Below are 20956 nucleotides of genomic sequence, written 5' to 3' on the forward strand. Positions count from 1 at the left end.
AAACCTAGCCAAGCATTTCAATTATATCCCACAAATGTATGTGCCTTAGGGATTATTTTAAGGGGTATATGCAAGCTAGATCAAGATTTATAAGCCTCCTCTGTCCATTACAGCCATAAGTTCTAGACTGAGTATGTATTTCTGATTCTCATCGACTGGTCCTGGTTTCTTTTGAATAGAGTTAAGGAAGCACTTTGTTTCACATGGGAAGAAAGCCTGCTCCAGAGAAGGAAAATTTTATGAGATGTATACCTATCTATCCAACGTATCTTATATATGTCACAAGCAAAGCTTAAATCCTTTGATCAAGTGTTTCTGATGTTATTCAATTTGCAGATATTCAAAATGAAGATCAGAGTGGGATCCAAGAATGCCTTGTATGCCAGGCATTATTGCCTCTCAAAAGTCTTTAGGAAACAAAGTATTGAGATTGAGATTTGAGGCGATCTGTAGAGGACTTGCCATTTATGACCTGCATTCTTTTTGTGATGAATCTCTGTGGGCACTCCAGTTGTGGCTTATGCCTGGCAAGGTACACACTGAGGGGTATTGCACTCAATGATGGGCATGATGAGGGGGTAATCTAATCATATTTTTGTTCATATTGTGGCATCATCCTTTAGGAAGTTAGACTGTTGCTCAATGTTAGAAACATACCAACCTGGGACATAAAGTCTGAGAGCACCATAATGTCTCACTTCATATATTCCAGGAAGGTACAGCTCAGATTATTTACATCCACATAGACTATGACTGAGTCATACTGGTATTTGTGGTTTCATGACTTGTGTGCATGGGTGATTTAGTGGATGCTGGGCCCTGATAAACAACTGAACATGATTTCCTCCTTATTCATCCTGTTGACTGGGACATCTGTATGCCTCACAATGGCATTTCTTATGATTAAAATATTATGTAGTGCATCGGCTTGCCTTATGGGCTTTGTAGTTGAGGGTCCAAAGAGTGTGACTATATGTGTTGCACAGTGTGTTATTTTGTGGAGTGCCTTTGGGGATGCTGAGGATTGTTTCTGTAGGGTGAATGTCTAGGAGGTCTTAGGGTTTAGAACAGTCGCTTTTCCGTGCCTCAGCATATGCTGGTCTATGCGATGGGTCACTGCAATATGTGGTGGGTGTAATTCTTAAATTAATGACAAATTGATTGCTATTTTGAGTACTTTTGTATGAGTGTCTTGCCCCCATTGACATTTTTATTTTTATTTATTTATTTTTTCATTTAACATTTGTTTATCGGGAAAGTGCAACTTGGAACAAAGCTAATTTTTAGCTTAGGCCTGGGGAGAAATGCTCCAGGTGCATGTCTTTGTGATGTGGGAGGAAACTGGAGCACCCAGAGGAAACCCACATGAATGCATGGAGTACATGTAGACTCCATACAGAAGGCACTCCAACCGAGAATCGAACTGGAGAATCTCTTGCTGTGAGGTGACAATGCTACTGCTGCACCACTGTGCCATCCAAGGATAATTTGGCTGTTAGTAGACATGAGACAATTGCTACATTGTCTTAGGATGCCCATATCTGACAAGCTGGTAGTGAAGAAATTAGAAAATTACCTCTCCATGGTGTCAGCCTTTTAGGTGAACCAAAAAGGGGTGGTACAGAAGAATAGTTTGGTTGTTGGGAAAGTAAAAACTATACTCAGGATATGTATGACTGAATTTGTGTGGCAATGCTGTGCAGTACACAAACAAGTTGTTCTTTGTGCAACTGAGTAATAGGTAAAGTTAAAGTGGAAGCTTTATAGGGAAGATTTAGTTTCTATGTGCCAGCTACTCTATAAGACATTGGTAAATCCCACTGCACAATGAGCAGCAGAATCTATAGACACAAAATAAAAACTAAATAAAACAACTAAAAATGATCTCACTTTACTCCTGCTTGTGTGTTTCATAATTTGAAAAGTCCAGGGTAGCTTTTTACTGCCACTAGAATTGCAGTCCCAGTCTTCTTTATGTAAAAACTCTCTTATGTTAGCCAAAAATTAACAGGTACCAGAAACAAGTCAAACAAATACCTACAACAATTAATTGTAAGGTGATACTAAGGTTGACAAGGCAGCATGATTTCAAAGCAGACTAGCAGCAGCTAGAACAAAGAAAAAACAATATACTTTGCAGTGATGAAATGCAGAAAATTGTAAAAACATAATTAAAAAAAAAAAACAGCAGCGTTTTTTAGAAAAAGATAATAAAAGTTCAATATTTCAATTTTAAATTATGCATCTTTGCCTAGAAGGCACCAGATATAAGCCAAACACTCTGAGAATATAGGCAAGAATTCCAAGCTTTGGTGGTCTGTGTATCCTAGCCAAGACCTGAGCAAAAGCACCAAAGTTTTAGACTCAAAGAAAATTGGCCAAACCAACTAAAAAGCACTCTTGCCAATGAAGTGATCTCACTTTAAGTCTCCCTGTCTGTTTCCTAATATAGGTTCATAGGTTCATAGGTGTGTACTAGGCTAATGGCCCTGGAGCCTTTACAAGCCTAACCAATAGGATTATCCTGCCATCATGCCACCCAACCTTAATTCCTAGTGCTCTGTCAAGTAAAGCCACTGGAGTTATCCCTGGGGTGAATTTTCTATTTCCCTTCAACTCATCAAGATTTCTCTTGAAGAGGGCCAGGGAGGTGCTCTGCTTGACATGTATGGGAAGCCTATTCCATAGCATGGGCAGTCTCTTGGTTATGAACCTGTCCCTCCAGCATGTTCTGTTGATTGTGGTAATGAGGTTAAGGTCTTGGGAGTGTGCGGTGTGGAGGGATTGGGATTTATTTTGATGTAGCATTTCTAACAGAGCTGGGTCAGACATGGCTTTTTAAGTCAAGCAGAGATCGCCTTTAAGTAGAGGATATGAGACAGAGAATAGTTGGAGTTTTTTGAGTCTGTTCATATAGGACAAATGTTTAAGGGCTAGGATCCTCTTTGTGAGGTACTTTTTTGGCCTCTCCAGTTGTTGCAGGTGTTTAGTGATGTACATGCCAAATGGGGCATTGTACTCAATGAGTGGCCTAATGAAGGACGAGCAGAGGGAGACAATGGCCTCTTTTTTCCTTGGATGCAAAACCCTAAGTAATGAGATGTGCCACCTAGAAGGACTTTCTGACCACAGTGATAATGTGGTGGTCAAAAGAGAAGTTGCTGTCAAACTGTGTTCCCAGATCTCTTATAACGCCTTCTGTATTCAGTGGACTACCATTGATGTGGTAATTCACGGGAACTGGGTTTTTCCCCAGGAGGATGATGACACATTTTTTGGCATTGAGCTTAAGGATAGGGTTCTGACACCAGTTGTTGGTCTCAGTGAGGCTTTTTTGTAGGATTTCAACATCACTTGGGGAGTTAATAATAACTCCCAACTTGCAATTTTCTGCAAACTTTGTAAGCCAGAGTCCCTTCATGTTGGCCTGGACTTCAGAGAAGTAGATACCAAACAGGAAAGGACCCAGGACTGAACCCTGTCCCAGTAGCACTCCACTCATGACTGGTCAGCAGTCTGACTTGGATTCAGCTACTTTCACCCTATGGGTTCTACCTGTGAGCCAATTTGCAATCCACCTAGTGATACAGTGGTTGATACCTAGCTTAGTTAGTTTTTTGATAATTCCTGAGTGGGGAATGGTATCAAAGGCCTTGGCCAGATCAAGGTAGGCTGTATGAACCACCTTGCTTTCATCCACAGCTCTGGTGACTGACTCAAAGAAGTTGACCAAGTTGACCAGGCATGATCTACCCTTCACAAAACCAAACTGCATGGGATCCATAATTTGGAGATTCCCTACATCCTTGTTTATTAGGTCCATGATGATGTGTTCCATAGCATTGTGTATCAGACTTGTCAGGCTAATGGGGCAATAGCTCCCAGAGTCTATAGTCACTCCTCCTTTGTGGAGAGGGATGACTGCAGCAGTGCACTATTCAGTAGGGACAAAGCCTGAGGTAAGGCTGTGATTGAACAGGGCACAAAGGTGAGGTGCCAGTTCACTCTGTAGTTCATGTAGAACACAGCCAGGGATATTGTCAGGTTCCATAGAAGGTGTATTCTTGGCCTTGGACAGTGCTGTTTTAACCTGTGCAGCAGAAATACTGGGTACCTGGCAATCTACTGGTATTGTGACTGGTCCTTTGGGTGGAGAGCTAAAGCTGGCACTGAATCTGTCGTCCAGTATATTGGCAATATCTGTTGGCTCGGTATAGTAGGTACCATTGTGCAGCAGCTCAGAGAAAATCTGGGTATTGCCGTGGAGATTTTTTACATAATTATAGAAGGCCTTGTGGTTGCCTTTACTATTTGCTGCCATTCTGTTTTCATAGCTAGCTTTAGAGAATTTGATGATGGATCACAACTTTTTGTTGAGGCTGATAAGGCAGTTTTTCCAGTCTTGGGACTTTACCTTATTCTGCATCAGTTTCCTTTTTCTGTTGTAGAGTTTGTTTATGGCAAGGGACCACCAGATTGGCTTCCTTTTTTTGGAGGAGATAGTCTTGGTTTTATTGGGTATGGCAAGATCCATGCATTTGTGGACGTGCCCGTATAGTGCATTGGTGTATGATTTGACGGTCATGCAACTATTCTACATTTGCATGGATGCCATGAAGTTAGCCACCTCTGTTTTTTAGGAGCCCAAAGTTAGCTTTGGAGAAGTTTTTCATGGTGGTTACCTTTGAGGGGGTGGGTGGGAGGGATGTAGATTTCCAGGGTTATTAGTTTGTGGTTGGATCTAACTAGGGAAGAGTTGACTACTGGTGTAGAGCAATGGTCACCCATGTTAGTTATGACCAGGTCAAGGATATTACTACATCTAGTGGATGTAAGAACAAGCTGGTCCAGGGCATTGGAATTAATGAATTCCAGAAAACGTTGGGCAAGTGTATTGGTTCATGAGTAGATTTCCCAGTTAATGGTGATGTAGTTGAAGTTGCAAAGTATGAGACTGTTAGATTGGAACCTAATATCCTCCAAGGTGCTTAGGAATGTGGAGTGTGAGTCTTTGGACATGGTTGGGAACCTATAGCAGGCTATGACCTGAACTGCTGTCTTACCCAATGTTAGCTGCACCTGAAGTATCTCAGATGCATTATGTTAGGCCACCAGTCTAGAGGTGTGTGAATCATTTATGAATATGTAAACATCACTAATGTTGGAGCTTCGGTCCAAGTTCTGGGGCCGAAAGGTGTGGAATGAGTTATAGCCTGGTAGTGCAGGGGTGCTTTCTGCTGCCTTGAACCAGGTCTCTGTTGTGGCACAAATGTCGATGTTCTCCATTTTAAGGAGTACTTCAAGTGAATGCATTTTGGGATTTAGACTTCTAGCATTGAACAGCATGACCCTCAGACTGCATTTGCTTGTAGCTATTATGGTGGTAATTTGGTCTTGGGAGCACTAACTAACATGGCACTATAGGAGTGGCAAGAACCTTAGCCAGTATCCAGAAGCCCAGGGGTGACAGATGCAGGCCGTGTCTGGCAAAGCGTCGAGGTCTGTCAATCATGTCATCCCAGGCAGACAGATACTGGATCCCTTTAAAATGACACCAGAAACTTAGCCAGTTGTTCAAATGAATCATTTTCTGCTTGCACTGAGGTATCATTCTGGGTGATGGTAGGAAGCTGCTCAGGGCTAGTGTCATACCCTCCTGGGATACATAATCTGAGAGCTCCTCCATGTCTTTTTTCATGTAGTCCAGGGAGGTACGTCTCAGGTCATTCACATCCACATGTACAATGACAGAGCCAAATCTGTACCTGTTGTTGAGGGGCCTGAGTGTGTGGGTTATGTGGCAGATCCTGGTACCTGACAGGCAGCCGACTGTTACTTTCTCTTTATTCATCCTAGTTAGAGGGACATCAGTGTGCCTCACTATCAAGTCACCTATGACTTGTGTGTTGGGTGTGCTGTTTTGCCGTAAGGGCTTTGGGTGAGTTGCACACTGTTTAGGAGAGTTCTGTGTCTCGTGATTAGTGTTGTGTTGTGGTGGTCAAGTGCGTTTCTGCCTTGGAGATCTCTGCTGTTTGGGTAGATTTTTATTGAGAACTTCTGTGAAGGTGGGTGTGTGGTTTGTGTTTTTATGTGAAGGTAGTGCTGGTGTGTGTTCCCGAGGGCTATGTGTTCCATGTGGTGTGGTGCAAGTGTTGACCTCCTCTTGACCAGCTATTCCTCTTGACCAGCTATTCTGGTCTTGGCTGGAGAGTGTGTGGCTTCCAGTTTGGATATATAAGTGGATCTCTCGCAAGTCTGAGTGTTAGAAAATAAGTGGAGATGGTTGTCAGTGTACATGAAGCAGTTTACTACATTACCTTAGGATGCCCAAGTTCACCAGGTTAATAGGAGAAAGCACAAGAAACTGACCTTTATACATACCTGGAGGGGTGGGAATTAATAATAAGTATTGGAGCTTTTTCCTTGTAGAATGTTGCTACAACAATTGCTACAAGAAGTCTGGTAAAGTGCTAGACTAATAAGCTAGCTAATGTGCAGGAAATGAGAGAACTAGCAGATCTAAGGAAAATTTTGAAGAGCAGACTTTGGCACTGCTCAGAAGCTTACAAACAGTCCTGGATACATCAAATCTGTATCTGGACTAGACTAGTTACAGGAAAGATGGGAAAGAAGTGCAAACACTGGCATTTTAACCAGAAAGTTGAAGGAGATGGAAAAGCTGCCCAAACAACCAATAGGCTACAATTTCTGGGCCAGAAACCACTCCTCTTGTGGTAGATAGGCTACCTAGTGCTTACCACTCCTACTGATAAGCTAGAACGCTTTCCTCCAACACAGAAAGGCTTGGAGGGCTCAGAAGCTTACAAACCATCCTGGATACAGCAAATTTGTATCTGGACTAGACTAGTTACAGGATAGACAGGAAACAAGCTTAGAATCTGGCAGACCAGAATGGGCAGACCAGGCTACCTTTCTACTGCCACTAGAATTGCAGCTCCAGTCTTCTTAATGTAAGAGCATGTTTTAGTTATACAAATGTGAAAAGATGCCAGGAACACATTTAAAACTAGCTACAAGTAATTGCAAGACAACTCAAAGGCAGACAAGCCAGTAATGAGGAACACACACTTTAACACAATTTCAACTCACACTACCAGTACAAAGATACCAGAAACAGATCAAACTATCTACAAGTAACTGTAAGAGGTCATTCAAAAGCAGACATGCCAGTAATGGGGAACACACAATTTAAGGCAATATGAAATCACATGAACAGTTTGAGGGGAGGCCAAGTAAGATGATCATGAGAGGAGCTTCCAAGATCAAGTATGCAGGAGTTGAGGCAAAAAGGAGCTTACAAGGCCAGACATAGAGTAGGGCTCAAAAGCCTCCAGTGCTAATGAGCAATGCTGATAATCCACTTAAGAGAAGTCAGTCAAAGCATCGAGTACATTAAATTAAGGGTTGATTATAAATTTATCTAGCTTAGGACTAACTCCTTATGAAATATCTCTATTAAATAAGGGCATCAAATTTATTCCATCAGCTTTTGATAGTATCATGAATGTCCTTATGGATTTAAAACTGTTTGTCAAGAATCTAAACTTAAAACTCATTTTTAAGGACTCTATGAATGCATATCCTCAGGTATGTAAGAAAAGCAGTACACTTATACTATTAGTAATCCAGTTTTAACAGCATTTTATGATGTTTGTGAAAGCCAGTTGTATAAATTATATGAAGACAGGAATAAAACAAAGTTTTATAACTTAACTAATGATAATAAGCATGACACATTAATTCAGTTACAGAAAAATGGGAATATAATAATTAAACAGGCAGACAATGGTCATTCAAGTGTTGTAATGAATAAGAGTGATTACTTTCAACATATGAATGTTTTTTTATCAGATAGTCTGATTTTTAAGAAAGTTCTACCAACTGATATACAAAGGTTGATTAATAATGTCAATATGTTGATATATGATTTGCAAATTAATATTTATTTAGATTTATACAATTTTTTTTCATATCCCCTGTCCTATTCCACCTATTTTATATAGTTTACAGAAAGTATACAAACTCTGATCCAAACCTCAGTGAGACTGATAGTCTCAGGATGGGGATGGATCACAGAGCCTATCTTTATATATTTACAAGAAACATTAAAATATTTAGATTGTGTTAAGAGCTACATAAGAGATACTGAATATTTTCTTAAAACCTTTTACAAATGGTATACTAGTAGGAAAAATGATAGTTTTTACTAATAACCTTAGATATAGTACCTCTGTTTATGGTGACTCCTAACCAATATGGTATTGAGGCCATTAGGGAATTATTATATGTCTAGTCTATTATCAAGCACAGAAATTGAGACACTTTGTGAACAGCTGGAAGTAGTTCTAGAAAATAATGTTTTTACATTTGATAAGCAATTTTTTTATCAGGTGTCAGATGTGGCAACGTGGTGATGGGTATTCCCATCATCAACATCTATGCCAATTTAACATTTCTCAAAATGAGAAGAAAGATTTATATATAATGACCCAAATAAATTTTCCAGCAAAATACCATATTTTAAAAGATTAGTTGATGATGTGTTTTTTATATGGACAGGGAGAATTATCGATTTAAATATTTTTTTTAAATATATTAATATGTGCACAACATTTTTTAAATTTAAAGTGAAATGTTCTGATAATGATTTGCAATTTTTAGATTTTCTAATTAGTTATAACAATGGTATTATTAATACATGTGTCTGTAAGAAAGAGGCACATGTTAATCATTACTTACATAATAAAAGCATGTATGCCCAACACACTTTCAAAGGAATAATTAAAAGTCAGCTTTCTCAGGTTAGTAGACTGAATACTAATGATCAACATTTCCAACAACAAATGAATGAAATCCTAATAGAGTCCAATGATGGAGAATATAGTTCCACTCTACTGGATACAGTTAAAGATGTAGTACTTAAAAATAAGGGTAGTTCTACTAGACCATATCCTGGATCCAGCAAACTCTGCATGGAGTGCAGGAATAGTGCAAGAGCTGCTGCACGCAATATGGCCAACGAGCGATCCAGGATCAATTAACCAAGACGTGAACGAGTGCCCCTACACTATTCCCGCATGGGCACCACTGCAATATTCTAATTACCTCATTTGCTGGTGAAAACCATGCAAATGAGGTGAATTAGCAATATAGGAAGCAGGCAGGCATCTGTGCAGGAATAGTGTAACTTGCAAAACTGTATTTGGTTACTAACCAAATACATTTCTGCAAATTACTAAACGGAGGCATGACAGCTTGAAAAAAAAACATGGATTCTATGTAGTAGACATGCCAATGGCCAAATATATGGCCATTGGCATGAAAAATAGGTGAACTTTTATACAAAACAAGTTTTATTTTTTTTTTGGCTGATTTCATCTGTTTAAGCGTAGGGCAACAGTGCATAAACGGGATTGCCACGAAAATAAAAAAGGGGAAAATAAGCTTTTATATTCAAATCTGCATTTTGTCATAATAGTCAATGGCATGCATAAGACAACAATACCAAGAAATAGTGATTGCTAAGGGGGAAGGCTCAGTGTGAATGTGGTAACTATGAATTAGCATTCTGGTTTATGCAAATGAGGAGACTGATACTGGATTACAGATTTCCTCTCAGAGTTAGCTTGCACACAGCCGTTTAGGTGCAGCAACATCATTGTATAAGTATAAGAGGTGGATGACCTCATAAGGGGATGTGTCATGCATGCTGTAAGCTTATTAGAGCTCTGTGGCCCATGTTTGCCCCTCCCTAAACACAGATAAGGAAGTGTCTCACATTGTTGAGCATTGTTTTCCTTGCTTAAATGGGTGTGTGCGCTGTGCACTGGGTTTTAAACAAACAAACAAAAACAAAAAAAAACAGGAATTAGAATCACTGTTCACATCTGGGCACTGGGTATGCACAGTTCACCTCAGGGCTTAAACAGGAAGGCAATGGGAAGGGAAAACAGCAGTAGGAAGGCAGTCAAGGAGAACTAGCATAGCTAGCAGGTGAAATGTATCAGAATCAGAGAATTACACAGGCAGCAGTCCAGCACAAGACTATAAGCGGGTTCAGGCACCTAGGCAGTGCAACACCCCCCTGTGAGACAGCTGGATGTGGACACATGGCAGGTTGGCAGTTTAGCTGCACTGACAAATTCCTGCAGACAATTCCCTGTGGAATACAGGAACCCCCTGCACCCTAACCACAGGTGGCAGACACAAACCCCCACAGATACACTCTGCACCCCCCTAGAAGCCACCATGTGTAACTGTCAGTGGAACATGTGGTTGGCATAGGATGCCACTTGGGCATGAAAGTGATAACGTGAAACCTGTATGCTGTGGGCAAAGCCTTTATTAACACAAAATGTAAAGTGATGTGTGTCGTGATTGCTGCATACTAAACCCAAATATAATCACAGCTTGTAGAAATGTGCCACAGCATGGAGGAAATCTTGCACATCACTGTAGTCACCCTTATGTTGCAAGATGTGCTTTAGGAGACGCTCCCTTACAACAATAGCCTTCCTACACTGTGTCACAGGCATCCCCCTCAAAAGAGACTCCCGTCGGGTATCTGTCAGGTTCTGTTCCTGCTGCAGAACAGACAGAAGGTCAGATAGCTGCACAGTAGGGTGTCCCAATAACACCTTCAGCCGACGATGCCATGCCTCCACCTGGTTATTTGTTGGCGGGAAGTCCATGTAATAGACATCACACACATTCCAAAATCTCAAAGGGTAGGACAATGGCAGTCACTGCTGTGCTGAGCAGTGGGATGCATACTTGCCTGGTCTGCCCCACACATAATGATGGTCCAGAAATATGCCAATAGGCTGAGCACAGTCTGGTAAAGTAGCCACAATGTCCAGAAATGCAGGGACAATGTCTTCCTGTGGTAGGAATGCCAACACAATCAGCTTGCAGATGGCAATTGAGAAAGCAGTGTCTGTACCATAGAGGGCTACAAGTTGGTGATGCTGGATCTGGCACCAAATGATCTGTGCAAAATGGAATAGGCACCTCTTCAGAATACTCTTAGGGAATGCCTTACAGCTGGCATGGATTGCTGCCTTCTCAAAATCAGTCATAATATACTGTGGAGCCAAGGTGCATCCCTGTTCTGTGACCATACCCTTCAGTATCTCCCACATATTGTTGTATGCAGACTCTGACTTCCGTGTCATGAGACTGTACACCAGGGGGTGCCAATACATCCATGTAATGTATACAGGTGGTGACATATATCAGCCCGTGTGGGGAAGGTACCATCCCCAAGAATGATGCCAGACCTGCACAGATCAGATTCTGTGATGTAGTAAGTAGAACCAAAGAATCAGTCCCATCCATATCAGACTTTCTACGGAGGATAAAGCTGCCACTATGGAGTTGATACTGGCTGACATCAATATCCGCAAGTGTCGCTGGAGGTGTGGTCATGGATGCCCGTGACCTCTGTCATACCCTGGTTATGATATGATGAAGGGTGGCACAGCAAAGCATCTCTTGTAGTACATTGTCATCCACTGGTCCTCGGACACTCTGCATTACCAGGCTTGGCAGGTCATTGCCAGTTACAACCCTCTGTCGCAGTTCTGCATGCAGTGTAGCCACTTGGGCTGTTGTTGCATCTGGGCCATGCTGGTGTGGCAGTGATTTCAGGAGTTCTTCCCCCTCATCATGGTGAACAGTGATGGCACGACCTCTGCAGGCCTTTACTCTCCACTTGACACATGCCCACTACCATTTAGGTGGTGCTTCACGCTCCAAATAGTAAAGGTATCCCTCCACTTCCATCATTGGCTTGCCCCATTAGCTGGGCACTGTGCTGTATCTGTTGCCAAGCTGACCAGGGCTATACAGGTACATAGATTCCATCATGGTAACACCACTTGTTGATGAGCTCTCGGTACCCATCACAGCCAGTGTAGCAGGGAACAGGATGTAGACACAACTTTGGTACAGGCCAGTATTACAGTTTGGATATATTGCTGTACAATACCTTGTGTTGTACCCTTCTGAATACACCCTGTTTGCCACGATGGCCTTTTGCAGCAGTATACACACCACCTTGCTCGTATTACCTGTCCAGCTAGGGATTCTCTATGTGCAGTTCAGACAGCTGTGCAATCGGCAAGTGAATGTAGTCCAGCAGGTGTCTCCCAGCTTACATACACCACTGGTGCTGCATGTACTGCACAAGTCCCCTTTAACACCCAGCTATTGCTGTTGGCCAATCAGGGTGCGGGGCCCAACCTCAGTTTCAGCGACAGAGATCACATAGGGATGTCTCCCTGTATAGCACCCTTTTCTGCCTACATGTCCCTGCATATGTGCATACCCCAGCTGCAACAACCATTGGATGGGTTTGACAATCCCCAAATTATGGGCATGCTGCCTTGTTGTGGACCTGGAGGTGGGTTGATACTCTTTTGTGTCTCATTCATACTTTCCCTCCCCTTTGTGTCTGTGTTCCCTTCTACTGTGGTTGCTTTTGCAATGTTGGGTAGGTGGTCTGTGATTGCTAGGGTTGACATGTGTCCAACTGCCACTGCCCTAGGGTGGATCTGGAAGGACAGTGCCCTTCTGTGCAGGCATACCTCTCAGCCCCTTGGAGTAGGTAGTCTGGACAAAGCCATAGCACTAGTGGTACACATAGGGTCACATTCTGCCTTTGCAAACTTGTACAGTGGATAGGATAACAGGTTGTGCATTAGCATGCATATTGTGTAGTGTGAAGTCTGAAACTCTGTCTGCAATTACTTTCTAACTCTTGCACACATTGCTTTGCCACTACTCTGCCAGACAGCCACAATAGTTCTCACTATGGGTCACACATAATCTGCAGTAGTCTGGGTAGTCTGCGGAAACTGTATGGTCGGGCTGTATGGGAAGGGATTCTTGTGCTGTTGCAACTTGTGTACATTGCGCATGTATGGGGGTTATCATTCAGCTGCAGCTTCTTTGGCATTTTCTGTCCGTCAGCTTCCCACAGCGAGATGTACTGTAGAGGTTATGTTTGCAGGTTTGGAATGCTTGTGCATGGGCTACACGTAAGCTGTATTGTCTTTCTGTGAGTATTTGGTCCCTCTCCACCACTTGTCTTGCTGATCGTTTGTCCAGCGTGGCTGTTTCCACTGTCAGGAAACAGCCCGCTTATTTACTACAGGGGACATCTCCATTTTTCAAGTTTTCCTACTGCGTGGATTCCCACAGCATATCTATCTTTCAGCAGCACCGCTCTACAATCTAGCGGTGCTGCAACCTTCTGCTTTAGGTGTTGTAGCTCGTGGTTATTTGTCTCATGATCTACATGCCAGAACCCACTATAAACTATGCAACCACCTTTCAGTCTGTTTTTTTCCCACAAACTCTACACCACCGGTGTACACAGACGGGGGAATTTTACCCAACAAAACTAACAAAATGTTAGGGGCTGCTAATGTTCTCATATTCTAATATATCAATATGTGCAAGAGGCAGAGGGGGGTGAGGATGTGAATGCCGACAACCATCCCACAGTGAGGAGGAGGAGAAGAGTGTACAGACCCAGGGTAATCTACCATGTGCTACATGAGCTTAAGATAGTGGAGCACTGTACGGTGGGCAGGGTCATCCCACAGCAAATTGTTGAGCTGTGCCAGCCCAGCCTCACACACAAAACCAACAGTGGGCAACCCATCCCAGTGGATACCAACGTATGTGTAGGCTTAAGAATACTAGCCACAGGTACCTTCCAAAGGCCAATTGGGAATATCATTGGGATCTCACATGCATCAGCATCCAGGGTACTCCACCACTTCCTGGATGACATGTCAGCACATGCCAGTGAGCACATATATTTCCTCAACACCAATGAGGTGCTGACCAGTAAAATGCATTTCTTCCACGAAATAGCAGAATATCCTGAGGTAGTGGGTGCTATAGACTGCATGCACATACACATCAAAGCACAACCTGGTGAGCAGGGTCGGGTCTACATAATCGAAAAAGATGCCAGCAATTGAAACCAAAAAACCAAGAAAAACGCTGGAAGCCCCCAATGAAGGAACGTGTCCAATAAATGTGTCCAAAAAATTGAAAGGAATTCAAGTAGAATAAAATGACCAGGTTTTAATAACTCCACATAATCACATACACATAGCACCACGTAATCACATACACATAGCACATAAACGCTTTCAGTGAAACAACTGCGTTTTCGTAAAAACTTCATCAGACAAAGTAAAACCAGTAAAAAATATTTAAATAGTCAGTTCAATTGAAACTTCTGATTCTCCATTGGTTCATATGTTAATTAAATAATTGATTCACAAATGAAAACATTTCTTTAAAGGAATATACTTTGTGTATATTATAATGGAGATTCAAGTGTTATCAAGAATGTAGTTGGCAGGGAATGGAAAAAATTCCTTGAATTTACAGATTTAGAACCTTTACGAGATACTCCCTTAACATTTACTTACAGAAGGGACTCAAATTTTAAAAACATTTTTGAGAACAAAACTAGAAACAGATGTCGAGCAAGGGTAGGCACTTTTAAATGTGGGTCTTGTTCCCAGTGTTGTTATTTGTTTAATGGATCCAAGTTGGATTTGACTAGTAGACATAGAATACTGCATAGTAACTGTTTTGCCAACTGTCATACTCATGGATTAGTGTATATTGCCTTATGTAAATCATGTTGTTCCTTTTATGTCGGTAAGACTGAAAGGAAATTGAAAGCACGCATTTATGAACACTACTATGAAATCAGTAAACAAAATCATACAAATGCATTATATCATCACAAAATTACTTGTCAAGAAGCAACATATTTATTTTTTGTTTAAGAAGTAGTTGACAAGGATATCAGGGGGGGTATGTGGGAGACTCGGTTAGAGTACCGAGAACTCTTTTGGCAAATTACCTTGGATGCAACTACTCCCCCTGGACTAAATGATGCTATTTCTATCAAACCAGTGTTAAAACTAAGGCAAGCCAAGTTATAAATTAATTGACAAATTCATTATTGTTTTTATATACAAATACTATCAATTTTCATATATATACATATATATATTCTTACATTTTTAAAACATATATATATTACACACTTTTTTATATTAATATATTAAAACATATATTTATTTATGCATTGTTTTATACACTTCATATAGTTATACATTTGTATACTATACACAAAGTATATTCCTTTAAAGAAATGTTTTCATTTGTGAATCAATTATTTAATTAACATATGAACCAATGGAGAATCAGAAGTTTCATTTGAACTGACTATTTAAATTGTTTTTACTGGTTTTACTTTGTCTGATGAAGTTTTTACGAAAACGCAGTTGTTTCACTGAAAGCGTTTATGTGCTATGTGTATGTGATTACGTGGTGCTATGTGTATGTGATTACGTGGAGTTATTAAAACCTGGTCATTTTATTCTACTTGAATTCCTTTCAATTTTTTGGACACATTTATTGGACATGTTCCTTCATTGGGGGCTTCCAGCGTTTTTCTTGGTTTTTTGGTTTCAATTGCTGGCATCTTTTTCGATTTCTGGTCCTTTTTGATGGCTGAGCTACCGGAGGTCGTGTCCGATGATGTGTTTCACCCTTCCTCGAAGGGTGAATTCAGAAAGATGATTGGTCAGTTATCGCAACTTATCGAACTACTTACTCCGGCATGCAAAGCATTCGTTACGCTTACGTCTACCTTACAAGGCAACCAGGAAGCGGCGAGAGTGATTCCTTCAACGGTTCCAAAGGGGACTGTTGGTTCCAGCAATGGTGCTATTTTCAAAAACATTTCCACAGCGAGGGACCGTTTGGACACTCCTCTCATCTTTCGTACACATGAAGACCAGGAATGTACACCGCCAGTTGTCGCAGATGCTCATGTACAGGATCTAACAGGTGACTTGCCTTCTTTAAGAATACCTGACGTTTCTGTTAACAAGTCTACACTAAATTTTCAAGACATGTTGCATAAAAATTATGCTTTTGGTCCTCGAACAAACAGGGATTTCAATCAGGCTAAAACGCTAACTTATAAAGACCAACTAGATAAACTATACTTTCTTATGGACAAGTATAAAAAACTGGAAGTAGACAATGTATATTTTAATGAATGTTTAAAGCATAAAATAGTCCCTAAGGGAATCAGAGTCTGTAAATTTCCAAACAAAGTTCAGGATGGTACTGAATTTTTTAAAAATCTTGTAAACATTTTTAACAACTGTGGCTTGGAGATTGTCAGAGCTATTATTGATGAGAATGAAAAAGAAAAAACATTGTTGGTTAAAGATATGGAACAGGTTAATGATGACATTCTTCAAGATTTATTATTTTCAGTTGAAAGTGAAAGAAAGAAATACTTTGATATTTTTCATATGTTGATAGGAATTGTTATACCAATATCAATCGCAAACAGGGTAAATTAGATAGGAATCACAAAGATTATAATGAAGGGAAAGCATATCCCAAACCCAGAATTTTTCGTCACAACTATTTACCCCAATACCATTCTTCTGATATTGGTTTTAATCAAGATGAACATTATGAGTCTGAAACCAATGACAATGATGCCAATTTTATGGAATCAGACATCCCTTTAGAACAAATTCCTCCCCCCTTACCCCGATGATCCAAGAGGATTCGCAACAAGCCTTATGTCCATTACAATTACAACAATTATGGGAAACAGAGGGAAGAGAGGGGATGGAATTAGATACAACATCAAGTAACAACATTATTGTTTCAGGTTCAGTTTTTTCTTATCAGGGTTATAACATTTTCAACTACAGTACAGTTTCAGTGAATATTAATTATTTTCATTTATTTTCAAAAGGGTTCAAATACATTCCGTCAAGGAAAGCTAATTTGTCTAAAGCCATCATTGATTTAAAGATGTTTATCAGAAAGAAAAATCTGGCTCTAATTTTCCACAGTGTTGTTAATACTTTACCTCCTAGTATTCAGTTAAAAAAGCCTAGTACATTCAACCCACCCTTACATCCCCAATTAAAGAATCTTGAGAATATTATGGAAAAGGAAATCAGGAAACATACAATTAAACACAAGGTACCTAGAAACCTTTCCAGTGAAGAACATGATTTACTACAAGATTTAACAAATGATCATTCCATCAGGATCATGCAGCCAGATAAGGGTGGGGGTACAGTACTTATGGATGTATTATTATACGAATCAAAAATGAAGGAAGAGTTGAGCAACACAGACAAGTATGCTTTGGTTTCTCTTAATGAAGTGCATATAGCCTATTCTAAGATTCAATGTTTGCTCAATGATCTGTTGCTTGAAGGATCTATTTCCTTGGAAAGTTTTAATTTTTTGCTTAACAAAACACCGAGAGTACCTTCCGTGTTTGGGATACCCAAGGTACATAAAAATGTTATGGATCCACCTCTTAGACTGATTGTGGCTTCTGAGGGAGCCATTATTTCCCACTAGCCAAATTTGTGGACCATCAACTCAAAGAACTTTCAGGGAAAGGTGACACAACACTGAAGGACTCCTGGGACTTTTTGAGAATTCTAAAACCAGAAGTTTACAGAGACAATTTATTGTTTATTACTCTTGATGTTATTGATTTATTTGGTAGCATACCACATGATACAGGACTATTATGGTTGGAGGAATATATGGTTACTTTTGGATCATTTTCACACAATGATTTTATTACTACCCTTTCCTTGATGGAAACTGTCTTGAACAATAATTTCATGTATTATCAGGGAAATTTTTTTAAACAGCACCGTGGTGTGGCAATGGGAGCCCATTGTGCTCCCACCTATGCCAACATTTTTATGTCTTGGTGGGAGCATAGTTTTGTACTCAATAGTAGATACCATGATTGCTGGATTTTATACAAACATTTTTTAGATGACATTTGTATATTTTGGACAGCAGGGGAAGAAAAAAATCCTGGAATTTTTGTCCTATATTAAAAACACTACTAGTTTTTTGGATTTTACTTACCAAGTGGATCATGATACATTCAATTATTTGGATGTCAATATCTCCAAATTAAATGGCAGATTTTCTTCTAGGGTATATAGGAAACCGACATTTTCCAATTGTTACCTGCATTTTCATAGTGGTCACCCTTTTTTTCAAAAGAAAAACTTAATCAAAGGGCAACTTGTCAGAATAAGTCGGATGACATCAGAAGACCACGAATTTCTATTAGAATGTGATCATGTATGTAATATGTTTGCTGAAAGGGGTTACCCACTACCACTGTTGAATGAAATTAAACAGGAAGTCATTAAAGGCAGGGTAGATAGATTTTTTCCAATACTGGGACAGGATATTTCTATCACACCTGGTACCTTATCAAATACTATTAACAACAGACATGATACTTTTGTTTTGGATTATAACAGAGATTCAAGTGTTATCAAGAATGTAGTTGGCAGGGAATGGAAAAAATTCCTTGAATTTACAGATTTAGAACCTTTACGAGATACTCCCTTAACATTTACTTACAGAAGGGACTCAAATTTTAAAACATTTTTGAGAACAAAACTAGAAACAGATGTCGAGCAAGGGTAGGCACTTTTAAATGTGGGTCTTGTTCCCAGTGTTGTTATTTGTTTAATGGATCCAAGTTGGATTTGACTAGTAGACATAGAATACTGCATAGTAACTGTTTAGGAAACTGTCATACTCATGGATTAGTGTATATTGCCTTATGTAAATCATGTTGTTCCTTTTATGTCAGTAAGACTGAAAGGAAATTGAAAGCACGCATTTATGAACACTACTATGAAATCAGTAAACAAAATCATACAAATGCATTATATCGTCACAAAATTACTTGTCAAGAAGCAACATATTTATTTTTTTGTTTTAGAAGTAGTTGACAAGGATATCAGAGGGGGTATGTGGGAGACTCGGTTAGAGTACCGAGAACTCTTTTGGCAAATTACCTTGGATGCAACTACTCCCCCTGGACTAAATGATGCTATTTCTATCAAACCAGTGTTAAAGCTAAGGCAAGCCAAGTTATAAATTAATTGACAAATTCATTATTGTTTTTATATACAAATACTATCAATTTTCATATATATACATATATATATATTCTTACATTTTTAAAACATATATATATTACACACTTTTTTATATTAATATATTAAAAATATATATATTTATGCATTGTTTTATACACTTCATATAGTTATACATTTTTATACTATACACAAAGTATATTCCTTTAAAGAAATGTTTTCATTTGTGAATCAATTATTTAATTAACATATGAACCAATGGAGAATCAGAAGTTTCATTTGAACTGACTATTTAAATTGTTTTTACTGGTTTTACTTTGTCTGATGAAGTTTTTACGAAAACGCAGTTGTTTCACTGAAAGCGTTTATGTGCTATGTGTATGTGATTACGTGGTGCTATGTGTATGTGATTACGTGGAGTTATTAAAACCTGGTCATTTTATTCTACTTGAATTCCTTTAAATTTTTTGGACACATTTATTGGACACGTTCCTTCATTGGGGGCTTCCAGCGTTTTTCTTGGTTTTTTAGGGTCTACATAAACTGCTAGGGTTTCCCCAACATCAACTGCCAGGTCATGTGCGATGCCCAGGGCATTATCATGAATGCGTGTGCTGGCAGCCCTGAAAGCTATCACGACTCCTACATCTAGCATATGACACAGCTGGACCAGTCATTTGCCAGTGGGAACATCCCATATGGCCAGCTAGTGGGGGATGCTGGCTATTTACTGGAGCTGTGACTGATGACATCCCTCAGAAATGCACACACACCTGAACAAGCTCTCCATAATGAGGCACATGCACAAACCAGAATCATTATAGAGCATGTGTTTGGGATGCTCAAGTCACAGTTCTGCTGCCTGGACATATCCAGAGGAGCCTTGCAGTACTCTCCAGCTACATGTACACAAATGTTCATAGTATGTGCCATGCTAAACAATATGATCCTGTGGAAACAGTTGCAGCAGAAACAACATGGGGCAAGGCCACACAGCCCCCCACCATTGCCAAGGCCATGACACGCACAGAATGACTCATAGGAGGCACTACCTGAGCCTGCCCCTGTGGGCAGAAGGAGGCATGCCCAGTATGCCCAGGCCTTGGCAAAGAGGCAATACATAGCACATACACTCACATGGTCCAGACCCAGGGATTGACACCTCTCTCTGACTCGCACATACAGTAAAAGGGATGCCAAACATGACACTACCTGTGCTTTACAATGTATAGGGAGTGTACTATGTGCATCCAACATAGTCAGCCCTCCAGCACCGTCCTCATTACTGGCCCAGCCACAAGGTAAGTTACTCTTCCTATCAATTACTGAATGGAATAGTATGTTCTGATAGTTGCATCTATGGTATGGATGCAAGCATGCAAGGGAATCGAGTGGCCAAAGAGGATGGCAGCAGATAGTGGACGCCTATATGGGCAGCATGAAATCCATAACAAATACTGGTGTCAACATACTAGGCAGTACTATACAAGGTGACAAATCCCACCGCAGTATATGTGGTGGCCCAAATAACTGTGGGTGTTCATAGGACACACACATGCATGTCACTGAGGCTCACATACCCACCCCCAGCCTTAGCCAGCAGTACAGGTGTAGATGACCATAACTAAAAGGCTGGGCTAAGGCCTCCAAATGATGACAATGGTGAACAGCCCCCCTCCAGACCTACACAGACAGACTAAAACAGGTCTGGCAGTTGTATGTTAGTTCTGAAGGGTAAGAAGTCAGAAACTGAAATGTAGGTCAATAAAACCTAAGATCTGTACTCTACTGGCATGCATGATAGGTCAGAATACAATATGAAATGGAAGCCAACAGAGTACAGGAAATACCAGTACAGTCATAGCAAATGTTTAAAGTTGTCAGGTGTGCCCCCCACAATTCTATGTAGAAATGCAATAACATGT

The sequence above is a fragment of the Protopterus annectens genome, chromosome 10.part0 (assembly GCF_019279795.1).
Source record: "Protopterus annectens isolate FY-2018-M chromosome 10.part0, PAN1.0, whole genome shotgun sequence".
Taxonomy (NCBI): Eukaryota; Metazoa; Chordata; order Ceratodontiformes; family Protopteridae; genus Protopterus; species Protopterus annectens.